The sequence below is a fragment of the Panthera tigris genome, chromosome A1 (assembly GCF_018350195.1).
Source record: "Panthera tigris isolate Pti1 chromosome A1, P.tigris_Pti1_mat1.1, whole genome shotgun sequence".
Lineage (NCBI taxonomy): Eukaryota > Metazoa > Chordata > Mammalia > Carnivora > Felidae > Panthera > Panthera tigris.
The window spans coordinates 138,357,624-138,382,958 of record NC_056660.1 but is presented as its reverse complement, the minus strand read 5'-3'; the positions used below and the strand labels follow the sequence as shown (position 1 = coordinate 138,382,958).

The 25,335-nt window shown below is 43.1% G+C and overlaps 1 pseudogene; it reads right to left on the bottom strand.

Moving 5' to 3' along the window:
• Nucleotides 1-5,235: 5,235 nt before the first annotated feature.
• The window catches only part of LOC102966250, a 55,676-nt pseudogene continuing 35,576 nt past the window's right edge, over nucleotides 5,236-25,335 (bottom strand).

Genomic DNA, 25,335 nt, shown 5'->3' with positions numbered 1-25,335 from the left:
GTGACTGCTTGCCATTACACATTTGTCAAAACCCATAGAATGTGCATCGCCAGGAGTGAATCCTAACGCAAACTATGGATGTCGGGTGGTAAGGATGTGTAAGTAGAGGTGTTTTGTGCGGTGTCAGATGTTGGTAGGGGGGAGGTTGTGTGTGTGCCTGAGGGGGTCGCTCTACCCTTTCCTCTCAACTTTGCTGTGAACCTAAACCTGTTCTAAAAAATGTTTATTAAATGCCAAAAAAAAAAAATTACCTTAGAAGCAAAGGAGTCTTTCTGGGGTGTGCAGTACATTGTTTCATCAAGCATACAATATAAATTTTTAAAAATGTCATTGTGAATGGATTCCAAGTACTGGAACAAGAAAAAAACTCTTCTTCCCATTCCTGTGTCTGTTTTCCCAGGACCCAGAACCAGGCCGACACTAGTAGAGGCCCAGGAAATGGCATCACGATGGCTAATCATGACCCAACCCCCAATGATTTCATGGCCGATAGGCTATGTGTCCCACCTTCTGAATTGGCAACTTACAACTCACACTGTCAGAACCGACTCACCCATAACTTAACGACAGCCTATATTTTGGCAAATACCTGTATATGAATATCTGCACTCACTGTGTAAATGCTGATTCAGGGATTTTATTTCTGCAAGGGTTTCTCTCTGCAATACTTGGCAGTCAAAATTTAATTACTATAATATATTTTCATTTTCCTTTTCAGGTATTTCTCTGGAGCAGAAAACTAATTTTGGAAAACGGCTGAGTGGGTGTGCAAATGCCCATGTGTGGCTAGAAATTCATTTCTTCATTTGTTACTTTATTTGCTGGGGAAAAGAAAATTAATGCCATTTACTGGAAGTGTAGAAATGTTCAAAGAGATAGACTAAACTATTTGGGCAGAACAATGGGTGTTTCAAAAAGTTTTACTAGAGTTGATTAAAGATGTCTGGGAGGGGAGCAGAGTGTTTCTTGTGGATGACAGGAGCTTGGCCTTGATGGCCAGTGTTAGGGCAGAACTCCTTGAGCTTTCTATGAAGAGGCACCTGTCAGCCTTGGTATCCCTAAGGGTGGAGAAGTTTGTGGGGAGGAATTATGTAGGGCAGTGACTGCCTATACAGTCTCTAAATGGCACTCACCGCTTCTTCTGACCTTCAAGAATCATGAGAAAGGCAGAGAACCATGATATCTTGACGTCTCTTGGTTGGCTCTGCTTGTGCTCTGACATGCAACGTTGAGTGTGTCACTCAAGGTGATAGGTGTCATTAGTAGATCTTGTCTAGCCTCTGACAACAAGGGATGGGCATGACTCCTTCCTACACATCACTGAGAGCGTAGGAGCTCTCAGAACCAGAGAGGAAAGAACCATGAGGTGGGAAGGTGTTGCCATAATTGCACCTGGAAGCCGGCGCCAGGCATTGGCTCTTAGTGGGGAGCAGAGAGGGGAGAATCTGAGACAGAGATCTGGGCATCTCTCCTCTTTCCAGGTTGGCTTATGCACCAACAGCTCTTGTTCGCGGGTGGGCGTGGAAAGGCATGAGAGAGTCTATGACGTGCACAGCCCTAGACTCCGTAATCTGTGGCACTGAACAGAACCTGCCAGAATAAGGTAAGAGAGATGACAGATGGAGCAGCTCCTGCCCGACACAGAAGGCCCCCCCACCCATGGGGAAACATGAGTGTTTACAAGAATGCTCTGCATCCTTCTTCCGTCAGGTCCCAGGGGTCCCCCTGCACTGTGGTCTGAATGCTCTCCCTGGTCCTTTCTCCTTATTCTGCAAGTTCTTTCTCTCTAGACATCTCTTGCTGGTCTATTCCTGTCTTGACATCTGCCCTTGAAGATCCAAATGAACTCAAGAGGGTTCTAATTGAAGACTAAGATCGAATCCGCACCCCCCCAACCCCCATCATCTTGTCCTCTGGCCCTATGATTTCATGTGGGCAGGGCATGTGTAGGAAGGTGACAGAAGTTGTTTTTACAAGGGATGCCATCACCCCAGTGGCCCAGCTTTTAGCATCTTACTTAAAAAGGGCCAGTTTCTTCACTTTCTTTTTTATATTTGGGGAGATGACTAAATGTTTTTGAAAATTTCTTAGCATTTGGCAATAATCTGCCTGAGCATAGTGATATGATTGCTCTGTTCACAACTAAGCTGCAATTTTAGGCAGAATTTTCAGAGCATCTCAGCATCTAACAACTCACGAAAGCTTGACAGTAATTTCAGGACACATAACATCTGCTCATTTCATTTTGTTACAAGTCACCTGGGCAAAAACTTCCTCACTCTGGTCTGTAAATGAGCTAATATCCAGTTAGAACATTCTGGTTAATAGCAGTAGCAATCTTCCCTGAGCCATGTATAACGAAGCCTTAAAGGTAATGGCACTTCTCTGTGTTAACAAAACAAAACCATTATTTTTCTTTGTAGCTCAGATGGGCTATTTGCTAATGTCTTACTAGTTCTAAAAGCTTATTCTCTGAGGAGGGAGCAGTCTTGGTTTCTTTGAGTACAAACTACTCCTTTTATCTGTGAATTTTGAGCAAATGGATTTGGGATCCATTTAATGGGCATTTTTATTTTATTTATTTTTATTTTTTAGAGTGAGAGAGAGAGAACACGAGCAGGGAAGAAGGGCAAAGGGCGGGGGGATGAGGGAGGGGGGATCCCAAGCAGTCTCCATGCCTAGCACGGAGCCCAATCCCACAACCCTGGGATCATGACCTGAGCTGAAAATCAAGAGCTGGACGCTCAACTAACTGAGCCACCCAGGTGCCCCTAATGCTCATTTTAAAATAATGCGGTGCTATACTAACACTGTAGCCTCATACTTTCTGATCATTTTTTAAAGTATGACTATTGCATCTATTTGAGATTTTCCAAAGGTGGGGGGGGGTCTTTGAGTATTGTTATTAAATAGATGCCAAGTGCACGGAGCTCCACAGTTATTTCTTCTCCCATTTGCCACCACCCCCGCCTCCCCCCTGCCCCCCCCCCCACCCCAGATGGCTATAATGTCACTCAAGAGAAGTGTATCGATTGAATGCGTTTGCAAGGACCTCGCTGCTTTGGAAGGAGCAGGAAGCCCACATTGGTCATCTTCAGTTTATTACATAACCTGGCCACACGGCAAGTGTCTTTCTTCAAGGTCAGCTTTCTGTTGCTGGTGTGCGGTTTTAGAGGATGACCAGAGTACAGCGCCCTGGAGAAGACCACAGTTGATGCCAGGCTCTTGGGGCCGTCAACCACGGCCAGAAAAGAGCCTATCAGCCGCCATTGCAGGCTGCAGTCCCCATCCGGCTTCTGGGTCCTTTGGCCAAACTGGAGACGGCAGGAAATCATTGAGAGTTGGGCGCCTGAGTGGCTCAGTGGGCTGAACATCTGACTTCGGCTCAGGTCATGATCTCGGGGTTTGTGGGTATGAGCCCTGCATCGGGGTCTGTACTGACAGCTTACAGCTTGGAGCCTGCTTCGGATTCTGTGTGTGTGTGTGTGTGTGTGTGTGTGTGTGTGTGTCTCTGCCCCACCCCTGCACACACTCTGTCTCTCTCTCTCAAAAATAAATACACACTACAAATTTTTTTTTAATTAAAAAAAAAAAAAAAAAAAAGGAAATGACCAAAAGTCATCTGAGCTGGGGCCTAACCAAAAACTTGAAAGTTCCTTTTTAGCGCTCCATGCACGTTTCCTCTGCACCTGTGCTTTACCCCAGAGACGAAGCTCTCAGGATATCATGGGCTCAGAGTGGATCATCAGTCCAGGGCTAGAAGCTGACCTTGAATCTGGACTCTGGGCCTGTGCTTAATTCTCTGCAGTGGCAATGAAAGCTCATTAAAAAGCTGACACATTGTTTTCAGCCTTGAGCTCATCTCTGTGATTCACTTCAATGTCTTAAGGAAGGAGAAGAAACCAAATTAGTCACAGAAAAAAAGAAAGAAAGAAAGAAAGAAACATTTGGGGCCTCCTTTTTTATGTCATAAAGTTATTTGTAATTGGAGAGTTATTAACTGATCCCACTAAGAGCCCCTTCTGTTGAAATGTTAACAGCAGGAGACAAGTTAAACCTACCCGGAACGCTGTCCTTCACCCACTTGAAGTGTTACTGAAGAACTAAAATAGAATCACAGACAGCCACACGCCTTGCTGCAAATTCATCCTTAGAATTTAGCTGAAGGAGGAATGACAGATGATGAAGAAGTGTTTTAAATGCGGAAGAAGTTGACTGGAGAGCTTTCATGTTTCAGCTTGATAAAAATAATTTCAAACTTCTTTTTTTTTTTTTTTTTTTTTTACCAGAATTAAAATATCTGAATAACTCGGGCTAGTCCCTTTATACCGCAGTGCATAAAACCAGATCGATTTAAATAGCAATAAACAGCCAGTTGTTATTTAACTTGATAATCATAATTCCAGATGGGAATAATTTTCCGGGGAATTTGAAGAAATATTTTTTGAGGTGAGGTTTGGGGCTTTATGTGGCACCTGTGATGGCAGAGTCCCCAGAAATGCGCCAAAGGCCCAAAGGAAAAGGTAGGTGCTTGTCAGAAGTAACCGCCCAGATTTTGGAAAGTAAGTGTCAAGATAGATTCTCAGTGAAGCCAATTATTATGTAGCAAATTTTTGAAAGCCTGTAAGAATGACATATGTTTAAAAGCTGATGAGCAAGAATTGTTTAAATTTGAGACCCAGCTTTCCACGGAGAGGGTGTTAACCTGGATGGGTGCAGTTTTACGCTGGCCCCTAAAATGGGGTGGCCCAGATATAGTTGATCCCTAATACCACACGTGCCTGGTTTCTGATGAATCTGGCGTAGGGACAGAGCAGGCAGGAGCAATCATACTATCCTTATTAATCTGCAACTTGTATTTTTTCTCTTCGTATACCATTCAGTTTTTCCTATGCAAATATTCTCCGAATCTTGTTCTCTTTTCCTCTGGAAGGGGGTTGGATATCTGGACATTAGGAATAAGTAGGCCCTCTGGCCTACCCTGTCTTACTCGCTCCGCAGACATATCCAACCGGAAACAGTCTTCGTTTTTTCCTATTTCACATTCCATTGGCCTCCTCAATCCAAGCTGCCCAGTAAACACTTGTACTTGACTTCTAACTGCCTTTTTTGGGTCCTTTGCCAGTTTGGATCTGAGTTCCAAACATATTTGAATGGATGCAATCAGCAAACATATTCTCAGTGGCTTGGCTATGGATAGAACTTCCTAACGCTAACTGTCATAAAGTTTATTTTTCAGAAGCGCAGTCTGTTGGCAAAGAGCTCAGACCTCCAAACCGCTTTAGTTGATGCCTTTGCGATGCATGTGATACCGCCGTTGTGGTTGGTGGCCTTGGCGCTGTTCAGCCTCTCACAGTGATGTGCCAGGACCTCTGTCCATCGCCGCTGCCACGGCTGTAAGATGTTCAGTCAAGAACTGATGCGTTGAGCAGCGGAGCAGGTGCACAGCAGAACAGTATGGCAATGATATGTGGGAGAGAAGAAAATGGACGTGCAAAGCATTTGCCCAGGTTAACCGGTAGACCTTACCTATCTTCCTGCCTTTAACAGCAACATGAATTTTTTTTATTAAAAACAGTGACGTGATGAACACACAGAGGTGCCATTGATTTTTTAACTCTATTTTTAGCTTTGAATTAAGTGACTGCAATAAAAATGTACACCTTTGTTTACTGAGGAAATGGAAGTTGAATGAATAAAAACCTTTCTTTCTTGGGGCGCCTGGGTGGCTCAGTCGGTTAAGCGTCTGACCTCAGCTCAGGTCATGATCTTGCGGCTTGTGGGTTTGAGCCCTGCATCGGGCTCTGGGCTGACAGCTCAGAGTCTGGAGCCTGCTTCAAATTCTGTGTCTTCTTCTCTCTCTGCCCCTCCCCGCTCATGTGCCGTCTCTTTCTTTCTCAAAACAAAAACAAAAACAAAAACAAAACCCCTTTCTTTCTTAAACTGATGTCTTCTTTCTTGGGGACTAGAGCTTTTTGTTTTGTTTTGTTTTGTTTTTAAATTTTAATTGCAGCAGGGCGTCCCTAAATCATGAGAGTAGGAAAAGTATCATGGATGCCATAGCAGGGACACCTGACTTAATCTTATTTTCCTAGCTTGCGATGACACCAACCCATGTCACTAGCTGCAGAATGTGTTCAATTATGTGGTGTCTTTAATCTGGAATGTCTCCATGCTTGGAAAACATCATTGCTTTAATTATCACCACACCCCTAGGAGGAACCATAGGTGGAAACTCTGACCAGCATCCCGGTATTACAGGTGAAGGAGTGAAGGAAGGGCTGCTGAATGGCTAGACAGACAGCCTTGAAGGCCTGGGGGCGGCAAGCATACCGGCACCGAGGCACTGAGTTCAAACTCACAGGTCATTACGCTGGTCTGTAATGACCAGTGTCCATTGACTGAGATAGGTGATGACCCTGAGGCACGCTGAAGTGGTATATCAGCAATGGATTTGAATGGAGTCAAGAACTAGGTAGCTAATCCTCATGCTGGCTTTACTGAGTGTAAAAAAACACCACTTTCCAGGCATATGGGAGGACTAAGTACCTTCAGAGGATTTTGAATCACTAGTTCGGGGCAGCCTGGCCAGACAGTTAGATCTGAGGGACAAAGTAATGCTCACTGGTCTTGCCTTCGGATTGTCCTCTTCTGTAGTCCTTCAGGCCAACAAAAGCGCGTGCGCGCGCTCTCTCTCTCTCTCTCCCTATGTCTCTCTCACTCTCTCTCACCACCACCACCCCCACCCGCCCCCTGCACCCTCCAGCTCTACTCGGGCTGTGTGAATCTTTTTCAGTTGACAGTTAAGGAGAACTACGATATCATGATATTAAGAATTAAAACCATATTTCCTCTAAAAAAAAAAATCTCAAAGGAGAAAATGCCCGGGGCTATGGACCCAGATTGTTGTCTTTCTGGGCAGCTGGTGCATCTCAGAGCTAAAGATGCACATAGCCATTTGGAGGTGAGGCATCAGGACAGCGGGGTTCTGTCTGTGTCTCACATTTCGCGAGTATTTACCAAGGGACACCTGGTATGGCATGGTGTGGCGGGAGGACAATGTGGCAGAAAGGACTGATGAGCAGGGATGCTGTATACAGGACCAGTATTTTATTCACACGTGTGAGAAACAGTCACACGAGGTGTCATTCTGAGTCTTCGGTACTGGGAGCCCTCGAGCAAGCAGTGTCTCTGCCCTCCAGGGGAGAGTCCAACCACAGGCAGTGCCCCCCACCCTTTTTAAAAAAATTATAAATATTGTATCATTTTCCTCTTTACTCTCCTAAATTTAAATTGCCAGATGACCTACCGCCCAGGGACCAATAACCGTTACAGTGTTCTGTGTCAGGTTCCCCCGGGGGAAACAGAAACTGAGACAGCATTAGGAGGCAAGAAGTATATCAGACGTACTCTCAGGACCAATGCGAGAAGGAGAGGGAGGGAAGCAGGACCGGGCTGAGGCAGAGGTTGGGCTGTGCTTTGAGGCAGTCTCCCAAGTGACTCAGCAGATCTCACAGGGAGCTCTGGAGCTGGGGTGATCCTGAAGAATTGTGCCCAGCCAGTGCCTTCCCACCACCCACCTCCCTTCAGTGACAGTCAATGGGTGCGGGCGGCTCCCAGAGAGCAGTCAGCAAACCGGAGACCAGAGCGGTGGCTGGGAAGGGTGGTGGCACTCAGCTATGGGCTGCCAGAGGTCACAGCTGGAGCAGCTGTGGGAGCCCTGATGCGGGGACCTAGGAAGGGGCCCCAGGGCCCAGCACAAACTGTAATAGAAAGGGGGGCACCTGGGTGGCTCAGTCGGTTGAGCGTCCGACTTCGGCCCAGGTCATGATCTCGCGGTCCGTGGGTTCAAGCCCCGCATCAGGCTCTGTGCTGACAGCTTGGAGCCCAGAGCCTGTTTCGGATTCTGTGTCTCCCTCTGTCTCTGACCGTCCCCTGTTCATGCTCTGTCTCTCTCTGTCTCAAAAATAAATAAACATTAAAAAAAAAAATTAAAAAAAAAAGAAAGGAAATATAATAGGAAAGTAATTCATAATAAAAGCATGTGTATTTCCGGCAGGACAAAACTGAAAGATATTATGAAGTGGTTTGATACTTACAACTATTTGTAACCAAGTAGTCGGGGCTTAAGAGAAGGTAATAATACTCAACTGAACGTTGTCAACACTTTGTATTGCGCATTTTGAAATAAGGGCTAGGTAAGTGTATGTGTATCTATACTCGAATGTGACAGTTACATCTGCAAACTGATACATTGTCATTGGATGTAAATGTCAGATGTTTACTGAAAAGATGATCAGTTCTTGGTAAAATTCCACACAGAGCAAGTATCTGCACACAGAGGTTGCATTCTTGGAAAATTCAATGTATATTAAATCTGTGAAAAAATATTTTGTTATAGATGTTAAATGGAGTTAGATATGAGGCTTAGCTAATTTTATCACGTTTTCCACTTACATAAGCAGATATTATTTGAAGTTTGGGATGGATATGGGAAAATTCCTCGCCATGGGGACCAGATCCCACACTTGGTCGAGTGTTTACCACCTCTAGCCACACACACTAAATGCTAATGGTGCCTCCCAACTCATGTGACAATCAAAAATAGTCTCACAGGGGCACCTGGGTGGCTCAGTCGGTTAAGCGGCTGACTTTGGCTCAGGTCATGATCTCGCGGTCCGTGAGTTCGAGCCCTGCGTCGGGCTCTGTGCTGATAGCTCAGAGCCTGGAGCCTGCTTCCGATTCTGTGTCTCCCTCTCTCTGACCCTCCCCTGTTCATGCTCTGTCTCTCCCTGTCTCAAAAATAAAATAAAATAAAATAAAAATAATCTCACAAATTTCCCTATTTCTCTAAGGAGTAATATCCCTTCCTCTGAGAACTCAGTTACTCCTCTGCTTCTAGCCTAAACAGAATGGTCTTCCCTTCTGTTTAGGTGTTTTAAAGATGTCTTAAAGCAAGAGATCTGGCAAGCTCTGTTAGGTCCCAATTTCAACAAAGCAGTCCAAATTAAAGAGACTGCACAGCTATGCGCACACATGGTCAAGAGCGAAGTCACACGTGGGATCCCACAGCCTTGAGTGCTGGTCCCCTGGCTCTCCCATAAATCCTGGGAGGTCACCCTCCAGTGTTTGATCGTCAAAGCCACAATCTAGTTTATCTAGAACTGACTGATCAGCATCCAGGAAGGGTTGTGGGCATCCTGGGTTTTCTTTACTTAGTCAGACTTTCACTGCCCACTGAGTTTCCTCAGTGGCTTCTTGCTTTGGCAAAGCTGAATTTTAGGAGAAGACCGCAGATTCATGGGCGGGGTGGGGGGGGGGGGCGCGGGATGTAATCTATCATACCTGCTTACATACAAGCCAGGGAAATGGTTGTTTTCTCACAAGCTTGATTTCACCCTTAGTGGGGCAGACTCTGTGCTCCTTTCCTCCTACATCAAATAGTTGGCCCCAGCAAACACAACAAGAGTAGCCCGCCCAAGGGAAATTGAGAAGAATGGTAGGACGAGGACCAAGGAAATGGAATTTGAGATAAGGAGAAAGATTTCCCAGCTGATTTGAAATAGAAGAGGCAGCCACACCAACCGGGAAATCGAAAAGGAAAGTCTTGGATATGAATTATCTTGCAAGGGATGTTTTATGCTAATTCAGATGTTAGGATTTAATTGTAAAGCAGCAAAACTGCTGACGCTAGTGATGGTTCAGTCTGTATGAAGAATTACAAGAGTCTGGAAATGACTGCCCAAGACTTAGAGTAATTTGCATCGATAGGAGTCCATGCTAAGGAGATGGACGTGTTTTATCCGTGCACCTGAATAACATACAGACAAGTGTTAGTCATTTGTTTATGAATATTTTCCATTACCACTCCTCTCTCAACATGTGGCAAACATTTATTATTTCCTTCTGTCCCCTCTTTGGTGGGCTGTTGGAAACAGCTGGCACATATCTTTTGATAATTTTGCTGATGACTTTTCTGATGCACTGGGTTTCTTCTCGTGAGAGAAGAAATTATTGATCTTCCCGAGACATTAGTTCATTGCTGCCGAGAGGTCCAGGAGTGTTTTTTAAATGAATAATCAATCATGCTGCTGATTCTACCTCAAAATGTGGGTATCTTAGGAATTTCTGAACAAATGCATATTGACATAAGTGCCGTTCTACACTCAAAGGACTACAGTGTGATGATTTCCTAAATCGTGGTATTACACCTTCGTGGACTTGAATAGTTCACATTTCATTAGAAAAAGTAGTGCTGAAAATTGTGTGCATGCAGTTAACTGTAGCAAATCCTTGTTCACTCTGATATGATGCAGACTAATTTCAGTTTTATTCTGGTTTTATGCAACTTATCTTAGTTTTTTTTTTTTTTTTAAAGTAATACAAGCAATTCTGAGTATTTGGATCTCAAGTTCTTAGATTTTTGGGAATATGGACTGAAACGGACAGATGCATCATGGCAATCCTGTAGTCCTTGAGATGAGTGAAACTTTACCATTGGAACCCTCTCAAAGTAGATTAAATCAAAATAGGTCAATAAGAGTTATAATCAACCGGGGTGATCTCATTGATGGTAAAATGAAGGAGACTCAGAAACTAATTCCAAAGGCAATTACAAGTGAAGATTTCTAAAAAGATATTCTCCGTGAAATCAATACACAACCTTCCAAATTGTTATTTTTTAAAAATTACATGCTTGCTTTTTTTTTAAAAATAAAAGTTTCTCATTACCTAGTATTTTTATTTGACATTCAATTCTCAATTTTCTCTGTTTCTAAGGATAAGGATATCATGCATAATTGGTACCTGTAACTTAAATATTTTACTGAACTGGTGACTAAAACAAAAGAGTGAATTAAATTTTATCCATTTTTCTGCCTGCACATTGTACATGAGTATAAAAATATATATATTCACTTATACACATACATGTATTTTTTAAAGGTGAGAAGGCAAGCTGTAAGAATATAAGAAAAGGCATAAGCCTAGTAAAATGTACATTGTATATAGTCTGTCTCAGAGTAGTTGAGTTAATCTGAAATAAAAAAGAGCTGTGTTTAAATAGTGTCTCAAATGAAATCATATTATGTATTATGGTTCAGAATTAACAGCAAAAAAAAAAAAAAGAAAAAATAGAAAAGATTATTATGCTTAAATTTTTAAGGCAAACACTGAGTGATTTTTTTCCTCAAAAGCATAAAACAGAGATAATTGAAAATGGACAAAGAACATGAATAGACAGTCTATCAAGGAGAAAATAAAACTAATAAAAAACATGGGAGGGCACCTGGGTGGCTCAGTCAGTTAAGCATCTGACTCTCAATTTCAGCTCAGGTCATGATCTCACAGTCTGGGTTCAAGCCCCATACGGGGCTCCGCGCTGACAGCACAGAGCCTGATTGGGATTCTCTCCCTCTCTCTCTGCCCCTCCCCTGCTTTCTCCTTCTCTCTCTCTCACAATCAAAATAAATAAATAAACCTAATTTTTTTTTTTTTTTTTTGCCTAACAAATTAGTAAAAGTTAAGACAGAGAGAAAGAGAGAGAACTGACAAAACTATGATAGAACAAGTACTTTCATACATTGTCAATGGCAGCATAACTTGACACAATATTTCAAGACACAATCTAGACTATCTATTTCAGGATCCTTAAAAGGCTGACGCCTTTGGGGCGCTTGGGTGGCTGAGTCGGTTAAGGGTCCGACTCTGCACCCAGCTCACGTCTTGATCTCAGTGTTGTGACCTCAAGCGCTGTACTGGGCTCTGTGCTGGGCGTGAAGCCTACTTTAAAAAACAAAGGGGGCGCCTGGGTGGCTCAGTCGGTTAAGCGGCCGACTTCAGCTCAGGTCATGATCTCGCGGTCCGTGAGTTCGAGCCCCGCGTCGGGCTCTGTGCTGACAGCTCAGAGCCTGGAGCCTGTTTCAGATTCTGTGTCTCCCTCTCTCTGACCCTCCCCTGTTCATGCTCTGTCTCTCCCTGTCTCAAAAATAAATAAACGTTAAAAAAAAAAAAAGAAAAAAAGGCTGATACCTTGGACCCAGTTATGCCACATCCAAGCGTCCTTACTGTGGAAGGACTTAGTGAGAAAGATTCAGGTTACAACGAACGCTCCCCAAGCCCCAATTGTCCAGTGACAGACTGGTGGACAGTGAACAAGGGCCTATCAACTTGATGGAATGCTGCAGAGCCATTAAATGGAATGTTTACAAAAGATACATCATAAAGAAGAAGATGTTTATGGTAGGATGTTAAGTAAAAATAAAACAGCTCTCACGGGGATGAAGGGTATATCGTAGGGAATACAGTCAGCAGGACTGTGATCGTGGGTGATGACAGACAGTAGCTCTACTGGGGGAGAGCAGAGCACGATGTACAGAGACGTCGAATCACTGGGTTGTGCACCTGACAGTAATGTAACATTGTGTGTCAATAGTACTTCAGTAAAGAAATAAAAAGAAAACAGTTCTCAGAGTCATACATGGAGTGTTAGTTACATTAAGAAGAAGAAGCGAAACTCAAAGATGACGGATAAGACAAATGGCTGAAAATAAATAAATCCAAATAGAAACTCTGGTTTTATTTGGATGATGATGTAGCCCATGTATCATGTGTTTCCTTTTTTCCTACTTTTCCAAGCGTCTTTTGAAAATAACAACAACAAGAACAAAACTGGGGCGTCTGGGTGGCTCAGTTGGTTAAACGTCTGACTTCCGCTCGGGTCATGATGTCGTGGTTCGTGAGTTCAGGCCCCATGTCAGGCTCTGTGCTGACAGCTCGGAGCCTGGAGCCTGCTTCGGATTCTGTGTCTCCCTCTGTCTCTGCCTCTCCCCTGCTCATGCTCATTCGGTCTGTCTCTGTCTCTGTCTCAAAAATAAACATTAAAAAAAAACCCTACTTCAAAAATCATAAATTTAAAAACTTAATAACGTGTTACAATTATACGCTAAGAGAAGTAGTTAGGGAGGCTCCTATCCTGGCGTCAGATGGCAAATCTTACCAGGTGAGTTTTCAAAAAATTCTGGATGGCGACATGGTTTAAGCTGTGTCATGACTCTAAAACGTGAGACATAAAAGTGCCAATTATCTAGCTATTATCTGCATACATGAACTTCCAAGGACGGGACTAGCTGAAACGGTTCTGGGAAACCACCATTCTATGAACCTGTGCTGTGTGAGCTCAGTCTGACTCTGTCCTGTCCGCACACCCCGCCCCCCTTCTCTGGCCTGTCCGCGCGCCCCCTTCTCTTTACTGGGGAAGCCAGACTCCTGGATACTTCCGCTGAATGAATGCTAGAACAAGCCACTCCTAAGCCATTCTGCGTTTTAGTTTCTAGTGACTCACTATTGCCTGTCTACAGAAAGGCCCAGGGTCACCAGGTCTGATATTTCTTGTTCTTTTAGAATTATGCCTGCAGCCCCCAGTAACATCAGGAGTTATAACTAGAAAACTAAAAATGTCTTAGCTACAACAAGCAAACGGGGCTGGGGATCTTGATGGCTTGGAGGGAGAGGGGCGCTTCAAAGAAAGGCATTAATAGCTCTGGAAACTCCTTTTGCATTGTTTGCTGTAGAAAAGACTGGCTTTGCTCTTTCCCCCTTTTCTGAGCTGATCATACTCCTCGTCTTTAAGGTCTCAAATTTAGCATCGCTTCTTCATAGATGCCTTCCTTGGCGCCAAAACCTGGGAGAGACACTGTAGGCTTCATAGCGCACCACCCTCCCTTTCCTAGAACTTACAAGGAGTACTTGTAAGTATTAGTTAATCCTTCTTTCCTGCTGGACTCTGAGTCCATGAGAGCAGGAACCTTATCTATTCTGTTTATCGTCATGTCCCCAATGCCAAGAACAGGAGCCTGGTATGCACTGGGTGCTGAATAAATATTAGTTTAATGAATGTATTTTCCGGTGTGGTCTACTAAGGTAGAGAAAGAATGGTTGGCACAGAACCAAACAGTGGTGGAGTTGGAGGCATAAATACTAAAAGCCTTACTATTTTTTTTAAACAAGTATAAACATATACATAAATAATATCCTATCATTGCTCTAGTATTGAATTCAAGAAGATTGGCTTTGGCTTTTGTCTCTGAAAGCGATGAACACAGTTTGTCTGGTTCCTCCACTGTGAGAGGAGCAGGCATTTGGTACTCCTCCAAAATTTAGGCTATCTACTCCTTAGATACCTTTACCCACTTGAGCACAACTTTTATGTAAATAAAGTTTAGCACAACTGGAGAAATGCAGTGTGGCAAGGCGAGTTGTGAATCCAGAGACCCCCTAAGTCCCTCTTTCCTGGAGTTCAAGATAAATCGCTCCACTTAGCATATCTGTTGTTTGCAGCCTCTACTTCCTTGCCTTTTTGTAAAAGCAAAATTCTTGGAATTTATCTTACAAGCGCAAATCACCTGTAATTCTTTGCACTTAGTAGCTATTGAGCATGTAACTACAGAGCTTAACAATTACCATATACTGTAATCATGCAAAGATTTTAATCTTTCAAATTAGATCTCACCTCCACACTGGGAGAGGAAAGGAAATTTACAGGATCATTAGCTCATGGGCTAGTTGGCACCTCTAGCAATGTCAGGAAGTCATATGCATGAATGGTCTTAAGGTATTATTTATTTTTTATTAAGTGCCTTGCATTAAAACTGCCGTGCATGCTCTGTATTGAAGAAACTGGAGAAAAATCCTTTTTGCAAGGGAAGGTAGCCCTTGCTCGATAACAAAACTTGAGTGGAGGATGGCATATTTTGTAGAGGCATATTCTGCTGCCCTTCGGGGTGAATACTTAGACGTTCGCGTGTAACAAGGGAACCGAGTCAGATGTTAGAACAGGAATGCCAAAAAAAAAAAAAAAAAAAAAAAAAAAGCTTGTGCTTAGTCTTTACGAGCTGGTTTCACACCAAATTTGGGAAAGAGAGTTTTGAGCTACAGAGCTACCTCTTCTTACCCCAAACCCCAAACCAGAGCCTGCTCCAACCTGCTCTCTGGAGCAGATTGTGTACATGTGTTCCCACCTCCACATTCAGTGATGCCACATTCATAACTTGCAGTCAGCCATAGGGGTACTCATTACACCATGACAATTGCCAATGTGCAAACCAGGGCTCCATCCACCAGACTGGCTGGTACACATTTACCAGTATATCGCTTTCCCAAGCCTACCTCTAGGAGAGAGGAGGGATGGGCAAGGAAGAGAGGGAGGGAGAAAGATTTGGGAAGAAACACACACACACACACACACACACACACACACACACACAGACATTGTAAGGCAACCAGTAGAAAAGTCCCTGACCTAGAGCAGATGTCCAGTAAATTCAAATACCTCCCTCCCTTTAGCAACAGACAAGAGGAGTGAGACCACAGAGCCAGTATGGCAGCACATGGAGATGCATGTGTGGAGGACATCATGCCAGTTGGGTCTACTGGCTGTGATACATGTGGCATTTTTCAGAAGTTGATCTATGAGAGTGAGGAGGCTGGAGGGGAACATGGCCAGGAAAACGTGGGTGAGTTGAAAAGAGGCAGATCGCGCTCAGCATCAACCCCTGAGAGCAGGAGTGGGGAGCAGAGAGATCTTGGGGGAATTTATTAAGTACACAGGGAGCGTTGGGACTGAATTCAGGGCTTTGGGAGGGTTTGGAGCAGTTTCTTTTCCAGAGACATAAAAATGAAAGGCATTGAACTTGGTATTTTTTCAACTTTTCAATCTCATGAAGTCAGAAGCCATCTTTATGCATGTATTCACTTATATGATAAAGGGAATCATTTTTGCTATTCAAAAAGTGCTAATGAGAACTTACGTGACCTGTCCTAGAGCTCATACTGCAGAGTTTCAGGACAAGGATCAAACATAAGCCTCATTTCCAAAGGTTTTATAATCTCTTTAGGACAAAGCTAACCCACAGAATACGGTAAGATAAAAATTAACTGCTGGGCAGTTTTATGCTTGTTAAAAAGATTCCAGTAGGGTTGAGAGAAGGCAGGGTGCGCCGTGGGTAGATAATTCTTCGAGACAATGATAACAGAGCTTTTCTGAGCTTCTGTGCCTGCTGATATATTTCTCTATATCATTATGAGCTCCATTACAATCAGCAGTCAAATTATAGTACCGCTAATAGAGATCCATAATAATAAATTCTTTACGATGGTTATAGACTCACTCAGCCTTAGAGCTACACTCCAAAGTAGGATGATTGCCAAGTGTTTTTAGATCCCTGCTTTATACTCACTGAGAGAGTCAAATTCAATACCTCGTCTCCAGCTTTTTATCATGTCAGTAGCAGAACCGGGGAAAAACAAAACAAAACAAAACACATGTCCCCACCTCTGATCACTGGCTCTAACGAACCAGCATGAAGAGTGGTATCAGGTCTGAATATGGAAACCAGCCTAGAAAAGTCCCAAGATATCAGAGACGACAAGAACAACCAAGGAAGTGATATATGCACCTCTTGGATGGAGAACAGACACAGGATTTTCATCTGTAGACCTTCAGACAATAGGGAGGTATGTGGACCATAAAAGGAAAAATTGGAACTGTCTAGAGAAATTGAGATTAAGGTGTGCACATGGGCTTCGATCTCAGCAAGGAGCAATTCTAGGAATGTTTTAGAGATAGCACTAGGCAGACCAGTTGAGGAAGTGGTGTGGGAATTCAGTAAAAATTGAGGGCTCAGCTTTTAGACCCGATGACCTGGGAACAAATTACAGAAAAGACAAAAAAAAAAAAAAAAAAAAAGGAAAGAAAAAAGACATATTTTGTTCTAAAATAGAACGTATAGCATATACAGGCAGTAAAGACAGAAAACATCGGTGTGTGTTAAAAGTGACCGAGAAGATGAGTTGGGGAGAAATGCAGATTTAAGGAAGGATCATCATCATCAGAGATACAATAGTGTTTGGGGAAAACATGAGGTTAAATATCAAAGTACAAAAAGTTCAACTAAGCTTAGGAGAGCTTGGTATTGAATGGGCTACAAATTTTAGTCCGACTGCTCAGAGAATATGGGGCAGAACAAATTTCTAAGACCCAGAAATGTCAGTTGTTGCCTGTCACACTGTGGTGCGGACAGGTCACGATAATACATGGTTCTTAGATTTATCAGACTGCTTCATCCAGAAGAAGAAAGAGACTCAGAGGCGCCTGTGTGGCTCAGTCAGTTAAGGAGCTGAATCTTGATTTTGGCTCAGGTCATGATCTCACCGTTTGTGAGTTTGAGCCTTGTGTTGGGCTTCATGCTGGCCGTGTGGAACCTGCTTGGGATTCTGTTCCTCTCCCTTGCTCTCTCTCTCTCTCTCTCTCTCTGCCCCTCCCTTGCTCTCCCTCTGTCTCAAAATAAATAAATAAACTTAAAATAAAAAGATAGACCCTCAAATCTTGAGTTCCTTTCTCCCTTCGTAATTCCTTCCTTCCCTTTTCCATTCATTCATTTAACAAATATTTATGGAGCGTCCACTTTGGGTTATTCTCTGTGTTGGCTGTTCAGGGTATGAAGCTAAATAAGGCCCACACAGCCCTTGTCCTTGAGCAGCTCGCGGTGAAGCAGACAAAACAGATGGCTTGGAAAATATGTATTTACAAAATAACGTAATGATGTGTTATAAGAAAAGAAAGTTCATAGGCAATCACACTGTCTTTTGAAAAGGAGCTTCCATTTCATTTTGGAAATTATATGTTGCTTACTCTGCATCAGAGAATTATCCAAATCCTTTACGGTGCTCTTTGGGACTCTGAGGCAAGGGAAGGCTATGTCAGAATCACTCGTCATCGTGCAGAGACAGCACAGATGTGCAAAGGGAGATATGAAGCTCGCATCTGAAGGAGAGTTTTCGTTGGGGGAACCATTCATTTTTACAGCATTCATCATAGTTCAGTATTGAGCATCACTGCTGTAGGAATACTGATATTCTTCCTTATCTAGCAGAGCAGCTCCTGCCAGATGGCTTTTCTGTTTTGCACAATGACATATATCATTATCAGACACAAAGGTGAATACTCAGTTGAAAAGGCAGAGATTCGTTTGGTCAATCAATAGGTTATCTTGTTAAATTGATATCAAACAAGAAATTTTATAAATTTAGGAATTGGAAAGACATCTTTATATTCAGAGCATTAAATTAAGTTGGAGGTGTTAGGGGGCATTGAGCGGACAACAAAGTACACTTTTAGAATATTGTTCAAGAGGGGCAAAGACAGGACTTGCAAGAATTCTGGATTATGTTGGAAATCCATACCACGTGAAATAGATGTAAGTGATAGGATCTGATCTATAGTATAAACTGACGATACATGAAGGAATGTGTTATCATGGGGTTTGTCTCTTCTGGTCCATGCCTCTAGCTAACTGGCTTTTATCTACACACTTTGTGGTATGAAGAATATGTCACCCATAAGGCCCAAACCAAAAATGATCTAAATATTCTATGAACAGAGGTTGCAGGAATGCTTACAAAAGGATGTTAAGAACTGAAGCAAACTTCCGGATAATTCAATAGGAAAAATATCCAATTGGCACATCTGGGTATTATAAGGGAGATACAGAGTGGGGGGAGGGTGCCTGGGTGGCTCAGTTGGTTGAGCGTCCGACTCTTGATTTTGGCTCATCGTTCATGGGATCGAACCCCGCGTCACAGAGCCTGCTTGGGGTCTGTCATTTTCTTCACATGTGCTTCACATTTGCTTATTCTCAGAGAACATTTTGTTTGCCACTTATGCCCAAATCGCTAGCGGGGGCGCATCTGGACAGGCTCCAGAACATTACCCGAAGCTCATGTTTATAGCACTGATACTGTTTTTACTCAGTTTACATTTTTAGGGGTGGTGGCTAAGGGAGGTTGTAGTGATGGAGATTATTGAGGGGGAGGTTTGAAGTGCTCTCAGGTTACCCCATGGCACTGCACCTCTCCTCTGGCCAACACTTGGGAGAAACTGAGTGCTACAGCTCGCAGAGAATCTTAACACCATTTGCATATTAAAAGTAGCTGAGGCCTGCTCCATCTCAACTCAGCATTTCTGAAACTTAACTTGACCACAGAAACCAACCTTCCCTCGACTTTGTCTGCCTTCCCAACTCAGGACGACATCCCAAAGAAACGGGGTTTCTAAAAATTCATTTGTTTGCTTGGGCACTCCCAAATGATTTTTCAAAAACTACGTACTCTCTGGTAGAGTTAACATCTAAAATTTTCATCCTGGATTTACAGAAGTACATTCTTGGGGCAGCCTGGATGGCTCAGTTGGTTAAGCATCCAACTCTTGGTTTTGGTTCATGTTGGGATCTCATGGTTTGTGGGATCCAGCTGGTTTTTGGAATCAAGCCTCGTGTCAGGCTCTATGCTGACATTGCAGAGCCTGCTTGGGATTCTCTCTCCCTCTCTGCCCCTCCCCCGATTTCTCTCTCACTCTCAAAATAAATAAATAAACTTAAAAAAAAAAGTAAAGGGGCGCCTGGGTGGCTCAGTCGGTTAAGCGGCCGACTTCAGCTCAGGTCATGATCTCGTGGTCCGTGAGTTTGAGCCCCGCATCGGGCTCTGTGCTGACAGCTCAGAGCCTGGAGCCTGTTTCGGATTCTGTGTCTCCCTCTCTCTGACCCTCCCCTGTTCATGCTCTGTCTCTCCTTGTCTCAAAAAAGTAAATAAAAAAAGTTAAAAAAAAAAGTAAAAAAAAAAAAAAAAAGAAGTACATTCTTTGTAACCAGGAGGTAGAAAACATTAAATATGTTATGATTTGAAATAAGATGAGAACTGACTGTAATTAAAAGGAATATTTTATGACTGGTTTGAGAAAATAGATTTTAGGGGACTTCCTGAAATGCTGCTTGAATCAGAAAGAATTTGAAAAGAATCCCTGCTTGTGGGTTTCATCTTTAAAAAGTTGATAATTCTAGGAAACGTTCCAAGAACATTTGAGTGATCAATGTCATTAATCTATACTGCATTGATTATTCTGAAGTCAGAACCTCCCACACAGGTCAAATTTCATTCTATTTTTTTTAATTTTATTTTTTATTTTTTAAAATTTACATCCAAATTAGTTAGCATATAGTGCAACAATGATTTCAGGAGTAGATTCCTTAATGCCCCTTACCCATTTAGCCCATCTCCCCTCCCACAACCCCTCCAGTAACCCTCAGTTTGTTCTCCATATTTATGAGTCTCTTCTACTTTGTCCCCCTCCCTGTTTTTACATTATTTTTCCCTTCCCTTATGTTCATCTGTTTTGCCTCTTAAAGTCCTCATATGAGTGAAGTCATATGATTTTTGTCTCTGACTAATTTCACTTAGCATCATACCCTCCAGTTCCATCCATGTAGTTGCAAATGGCAAGATTTCCTTCTTTTTGATTGCCGAGTAATACTCCATTGTATATACATACCACATCTTCTTTATCCATTCATCCATCGATAGACATTTGGGCTCTTTCCATACTTTGGCTATTGTGGGTAGTGATGCTATAAACATGGGGGTGCATGTGTCCCTTGAAAACAGCACACCTGTATCCCTTGGATAAATGCCTAGTGGTGCAATTGCTGGGTCATAGGGTAGTTCTATTTTTAGTTTCTTGAGGAACCTCCATACTGTTTTCCGGAGTGGCTGCACCAGCTTGCATTCCCACACATTTCATTCTTAACAGAAGGAACTGAGATGACAAGACAAGAAGCCCCTATGTTTAAGGTGACTTGAATGATTAGCTCACCATAAAAGATCTGGCTTAAGAGAAGGGTATATCTTTCTTTTTCAAGTGTGATTTGGGCTATCAGGCAGTTTCAGAAAAGGACGTATAGAACATATAGGACACCGAAAAAAAAAAAAAAAAGCATAGAGGACATAGAGGAGATGAAGATCTAGAAACTGATTCCCTTCAGATGGTTTATTTAGCATCTATACCCCCTGGAAAGTCTGTGGGTCCCTAGGGGTGTAAGTGTTGCTTTGTAGGCCTCTTGCCTTAGAGCACAATTTTGGGTGCTGTTACCACAGCGTTTGGCAGTAACACCTGAACTGGTCTCTTACAAGTCTCTTTTTGTCCCCTAACCAGTTACTTCCATCCCCACAAAACCTTTTTCTCCATGGAATGGAACAAATAATCTTGACCAGGCAGGAAGCTTCTCCACAATATGGTCTTTGCTGACCTCACACTTTCTTTTCCTGCTCCCAGCCCCAGGCCCTAAGAACCCTGAACTCCAGCCTAAGGGATCTCCAGGCTCTTTCTGGAATGTGCATTGCCCTTTCCTGCCTCCGTGTCCTTGTTCTCTTTGTTAGGCACTGTTATTTTCCAGACATCTGCTTCTCCCTACCTATTAAGAAAGAGCTTGACTCCCACCTTCAGAAGGGCTGCTCATTCAGTCTCTCTCCCTTCTCCCATTCTCATGTTGTCCTTTGTACCTCCCACATATCTTCTGTGTCTCCCATTAGCAATATCTGGACAAGTGTTTGTCTTCTGAATTACAGTCAAGTCCCTGAGCAGCCATGACTGTATTCAACTGTATTCAACTGTACTCCTCCTAGCACCTAGCACAAGGCTGGTTAAATGTTGGTCAATTGGTCAATTTAAATGGTTTAACCCCATTTCGAATATGAGAAGGGCGTGGAATCTCCAAGAAGGAATGTTGCTCTTCCTTGTACCTGGGGAGCCCCCTGGCCTCAGGAGTTGGATATTTTGACATACCAGCTGTAGCCTGAGAGACCAGAGGAACAAGATGGCCGTGCCCCCAATCCACCTTAACTGTAATGGCGGCGGTATGCTGGTGATTGCAAGCTGGCTTAGATTTGTGGAACAGCTGTAAAATTTGCAAGGCTACCCACAAATTATACTTATTTGCAAAGGCAAATAAGTATCTCCTTTTCTTAAAAGAAAAAAAAAAAGTTTGCATACCCAAAGTGTTTTAGGTAAATGAAGACCTTAGTTTTCCCTAAAGGGCCTAACAAAGAATTTCAGTCCCTATTGTCAGAAATGTCTTTGTGGCAGGTCCCTAATCTTTCTTTTTCAAATTTCCTTCAAAGGATGGTTAAGGAGTCTTTAATTAACTATTAAAACGGGTGTTCTAACACGGAGGACAAGATTTAGAAAATCCCTTTAATTACTGGAACCAGATTTTCTCCTGATTTGTAAATACCAGTTTACTCCTCAACCAAATTAGGCTTTAATTAAACTGGGGGTAGGGGCTTGGGGGCCTGAGTACTGGGAAGTGCCTTAATTTGCATCAGCCCTAGTTTCAATGAAGTTGGTTTAAGGGTGGGGATGAGAGATTCTTACTGTTTATTGTTTAAACTGGAAAATCAGGCAAAATGGGATTTGCTTTCCATACAGGAACTCATGGAAATTAGACACACCCTTGCCACCTCCAATTTATTCAAATGCCATTGCTAGAGGATTACCATGGGGTCCCTCAGTGGTATGAGTTTATGAAGTAGCCCCGTGTTTCTTGCTTGCTTGCTTTTTTTCCTCTGTATACATTAATTAGGCAAAACGAGGCTTATGGTTCTAGTGACAAGGAAAGAAAAACCAGAGCTTGCTCGACACCTCCCTCAATATAATGTTTAACATTCAATATGGTGCACAGTTTGTTGAGAAAATAAGGTACATGTTTTGTCATTCCCCTTATGGATTTCAGTCAACACATGGAGGTGTTTGAAATGATCTGCTAATCCAGTTTCCTTTCCTTGAACCATCTGGTTCAAATTCTGTCTACCTGCTTGGAGTGCACCAGTCTCGTCTGAATGTACATATAAGGAAGTCACAACTCATTAACAGTTTAGGGAAAATCCCTGTGGAAATATACAACTTTACTATTGTGGTAGGTTTCCTCTTGGGAGAAAATTAGATAGGACTTTGATGTAAACCAAAGACACTTGAGGGTTTTGGGAAGACATGAGTGGTCCTGAAAAAAATTAAACCACTTTAAAAGCTTTTATTTTAAATGGGAATAAAGTTATTAGCTCACTCATACCACAGCTCAACTACCAGTGGTCATGTGAAGTGATGTGCCGAATGTGGTCTTACTAGTTTCATGATGGGCCCCTTGATCGAATTTTTGAAGGAACATCCAGCAATAATAAAATTAATGGATAATTGGCTAAGTCAATAGACCTACTCAGTCTTCTTGTGGCCCATTTTGGAGGTTGGGAAATCTTAACACCCTCTTTTCCAGCGCCCTTGAAGCTAGGAATGTCTATGTCACATGGATTTGGCCAATGAATTATAAGTCAAAACTTGTTGGGGGCTTCTGGGAAATATTGCTTTCCTGGTAAAAGGGAAAGATAGATCAGACCTATCGCCTCCTCTTTCTTAGACCCAAAAAGAAAGACTGAATGCAGACGCGATGTCTACAGTGGAGGCGATCATTTTACGACCATAAGAGGAAGTCTATAAACATTGCAGACATCAAACAGATTTTGTCAAGACACAAAACCAAAACCAGCAGCCGCTTCCCTCTAGATTTCTTTGCATTTAATCCACCTTGTTGATGACTTGAAGCTGAGTGCCATCAATATAAATCCTACATACTTGCATGTGCCTTGAGAAAGGTCTTCCTAAGCTGAGTGACTCCGCCAACCTTCCCTCCTCCACTGGGGCCTCCAATGGCTTGGGATGTCTAGGTGAGCCTGGAAGGTAGCATCCGGGCCTGAGCACAGAGCCAATGATATAGTGTGGGTTGAAGGAAGAAGTCAAAGACCCAAGAAGAAAGACGAGAGATGATTCCCCAGTCTCCATTTTGCACATGAGGAAATGATGAAAGCAAATGTTGCCGTCTAATGATTTTGCACGATGTAAGTGAGATGAGAAGTCAGAACTCCATACAAGCATTTGCAGGTGCCCCCCCCAACCCCCCCACCCTCATTCACTGATTCGCTGCATTTCTCTCTTCCCACGACCTTCCCCAGCACCTGGAATCTTCTCAGGAAGTCAGAGCCTTGCCATATTTGCTTATTTATCTCCGTGTTTATTTGTCATGGCTAAACTTTGATACTAGTCTACATCCCCTTCTCAATTCCTCCCACCTTTCCGTTTTTGAAAAGCGCTTCCCCTCAGCTCCCCTGGTCTCATCTTACACAAAGTTAGTTCAGAGGTACGTGCAAGTTTATAGTGTCTGACATTTTAGCCAGAAATGAAAATCTGTGGCGATGAGGAAATAAAAAGAGAACCCTTAAGAGCACACGCAGATGTTGCATTTCCTGATGTGGAAGAGGATATAATATCTAAAAAAAAAAAAAGCTGTCATAAACATTTTTACTTTTCCTGAGCTGGATTTTGCCTTTTTTTTTTTTTTTTTTAAGAGCGCTTCTCATTGACTCGATATATGGAATAAAATGGAAAATAAGGCTACAAAAATCTGACTGTGTTCATTTTTTATTTTCCCCTAGAGGTGCGCTGCTTAAGGACAAAGAGACTTTTCTAAGAGGAGTTTTTCCCTGTGTCCTGGAAAAATCCCAGAGACAGACCCCCAATTCAGCAGGTCAAAGGCCCACTTGAGCAGAGGCGCTGCTAGGGCAGGAAATGGTGGATTTCCTCTTCAATAGGAATCCCTCCCAGAGCCAGGCAGGTTTGGGGGAGGGGAGGCAGCTGTTTTGACCACTCAAATTCAGAATTTAAATTGGGAGAGACTGCCCAGCGCTGAGATCCTGTCCCCAGGTCTGCGGAGATGGGAAAATGTGCCGCCTGGTTTTACAAACCCAAGTTAGCCCTGACAGAGATGCCAGGAGGGAAGCCCAGGTGGTTCTGTAGAGCCAGGGGCTGAATGCCCCAGAGACAGTGTTTCCCAAAATGCGTTTAGGTGTTGGGTAAGACCCTAAGATCCTAATTAGAGCTCCGCGAAATGAAGTTTCCTTGGCCAAAAAGAACTGGGGAAGCACCCACTTACCTCAACAAGCTTCTCCACTCTTGTGATTTTCTAAGAGAGGATTTAGTGTCCAGTGTCCCCCAAATGGACTTGATGGCAAACTTAACTGCTTCTGTTTTTCTTTTTTGGTGCAGTGGCGAAATATTCCTCAACAGTAGCAAACAGTTACTACAATGCAGGGAAATGCTTGGGGGCGGGATGGGGGAGAATCTGCTTCGGGGGGTTTCATCTTCCTCCCCCTTCTCACTCTTAACCGGCTACATAGTAATGACAGCTAACCGTATCTGGCCACTTGTACTTAACATGTTCCTAATCCAGCTCTCCAGTGAAGAAGTAACCAAAGGACGACAGCATTTAATATCTGAAGACTCTTCTAAAAGAACTTGGAGACTGAGTACATTGTTCTGCCTCTATTATTGGCAAAGCAAAGTTTACCTTTTTGAAGAGGGAGAAAGCTTCAGAGAACATGGCACTGTTTACACAGGCACAGGAA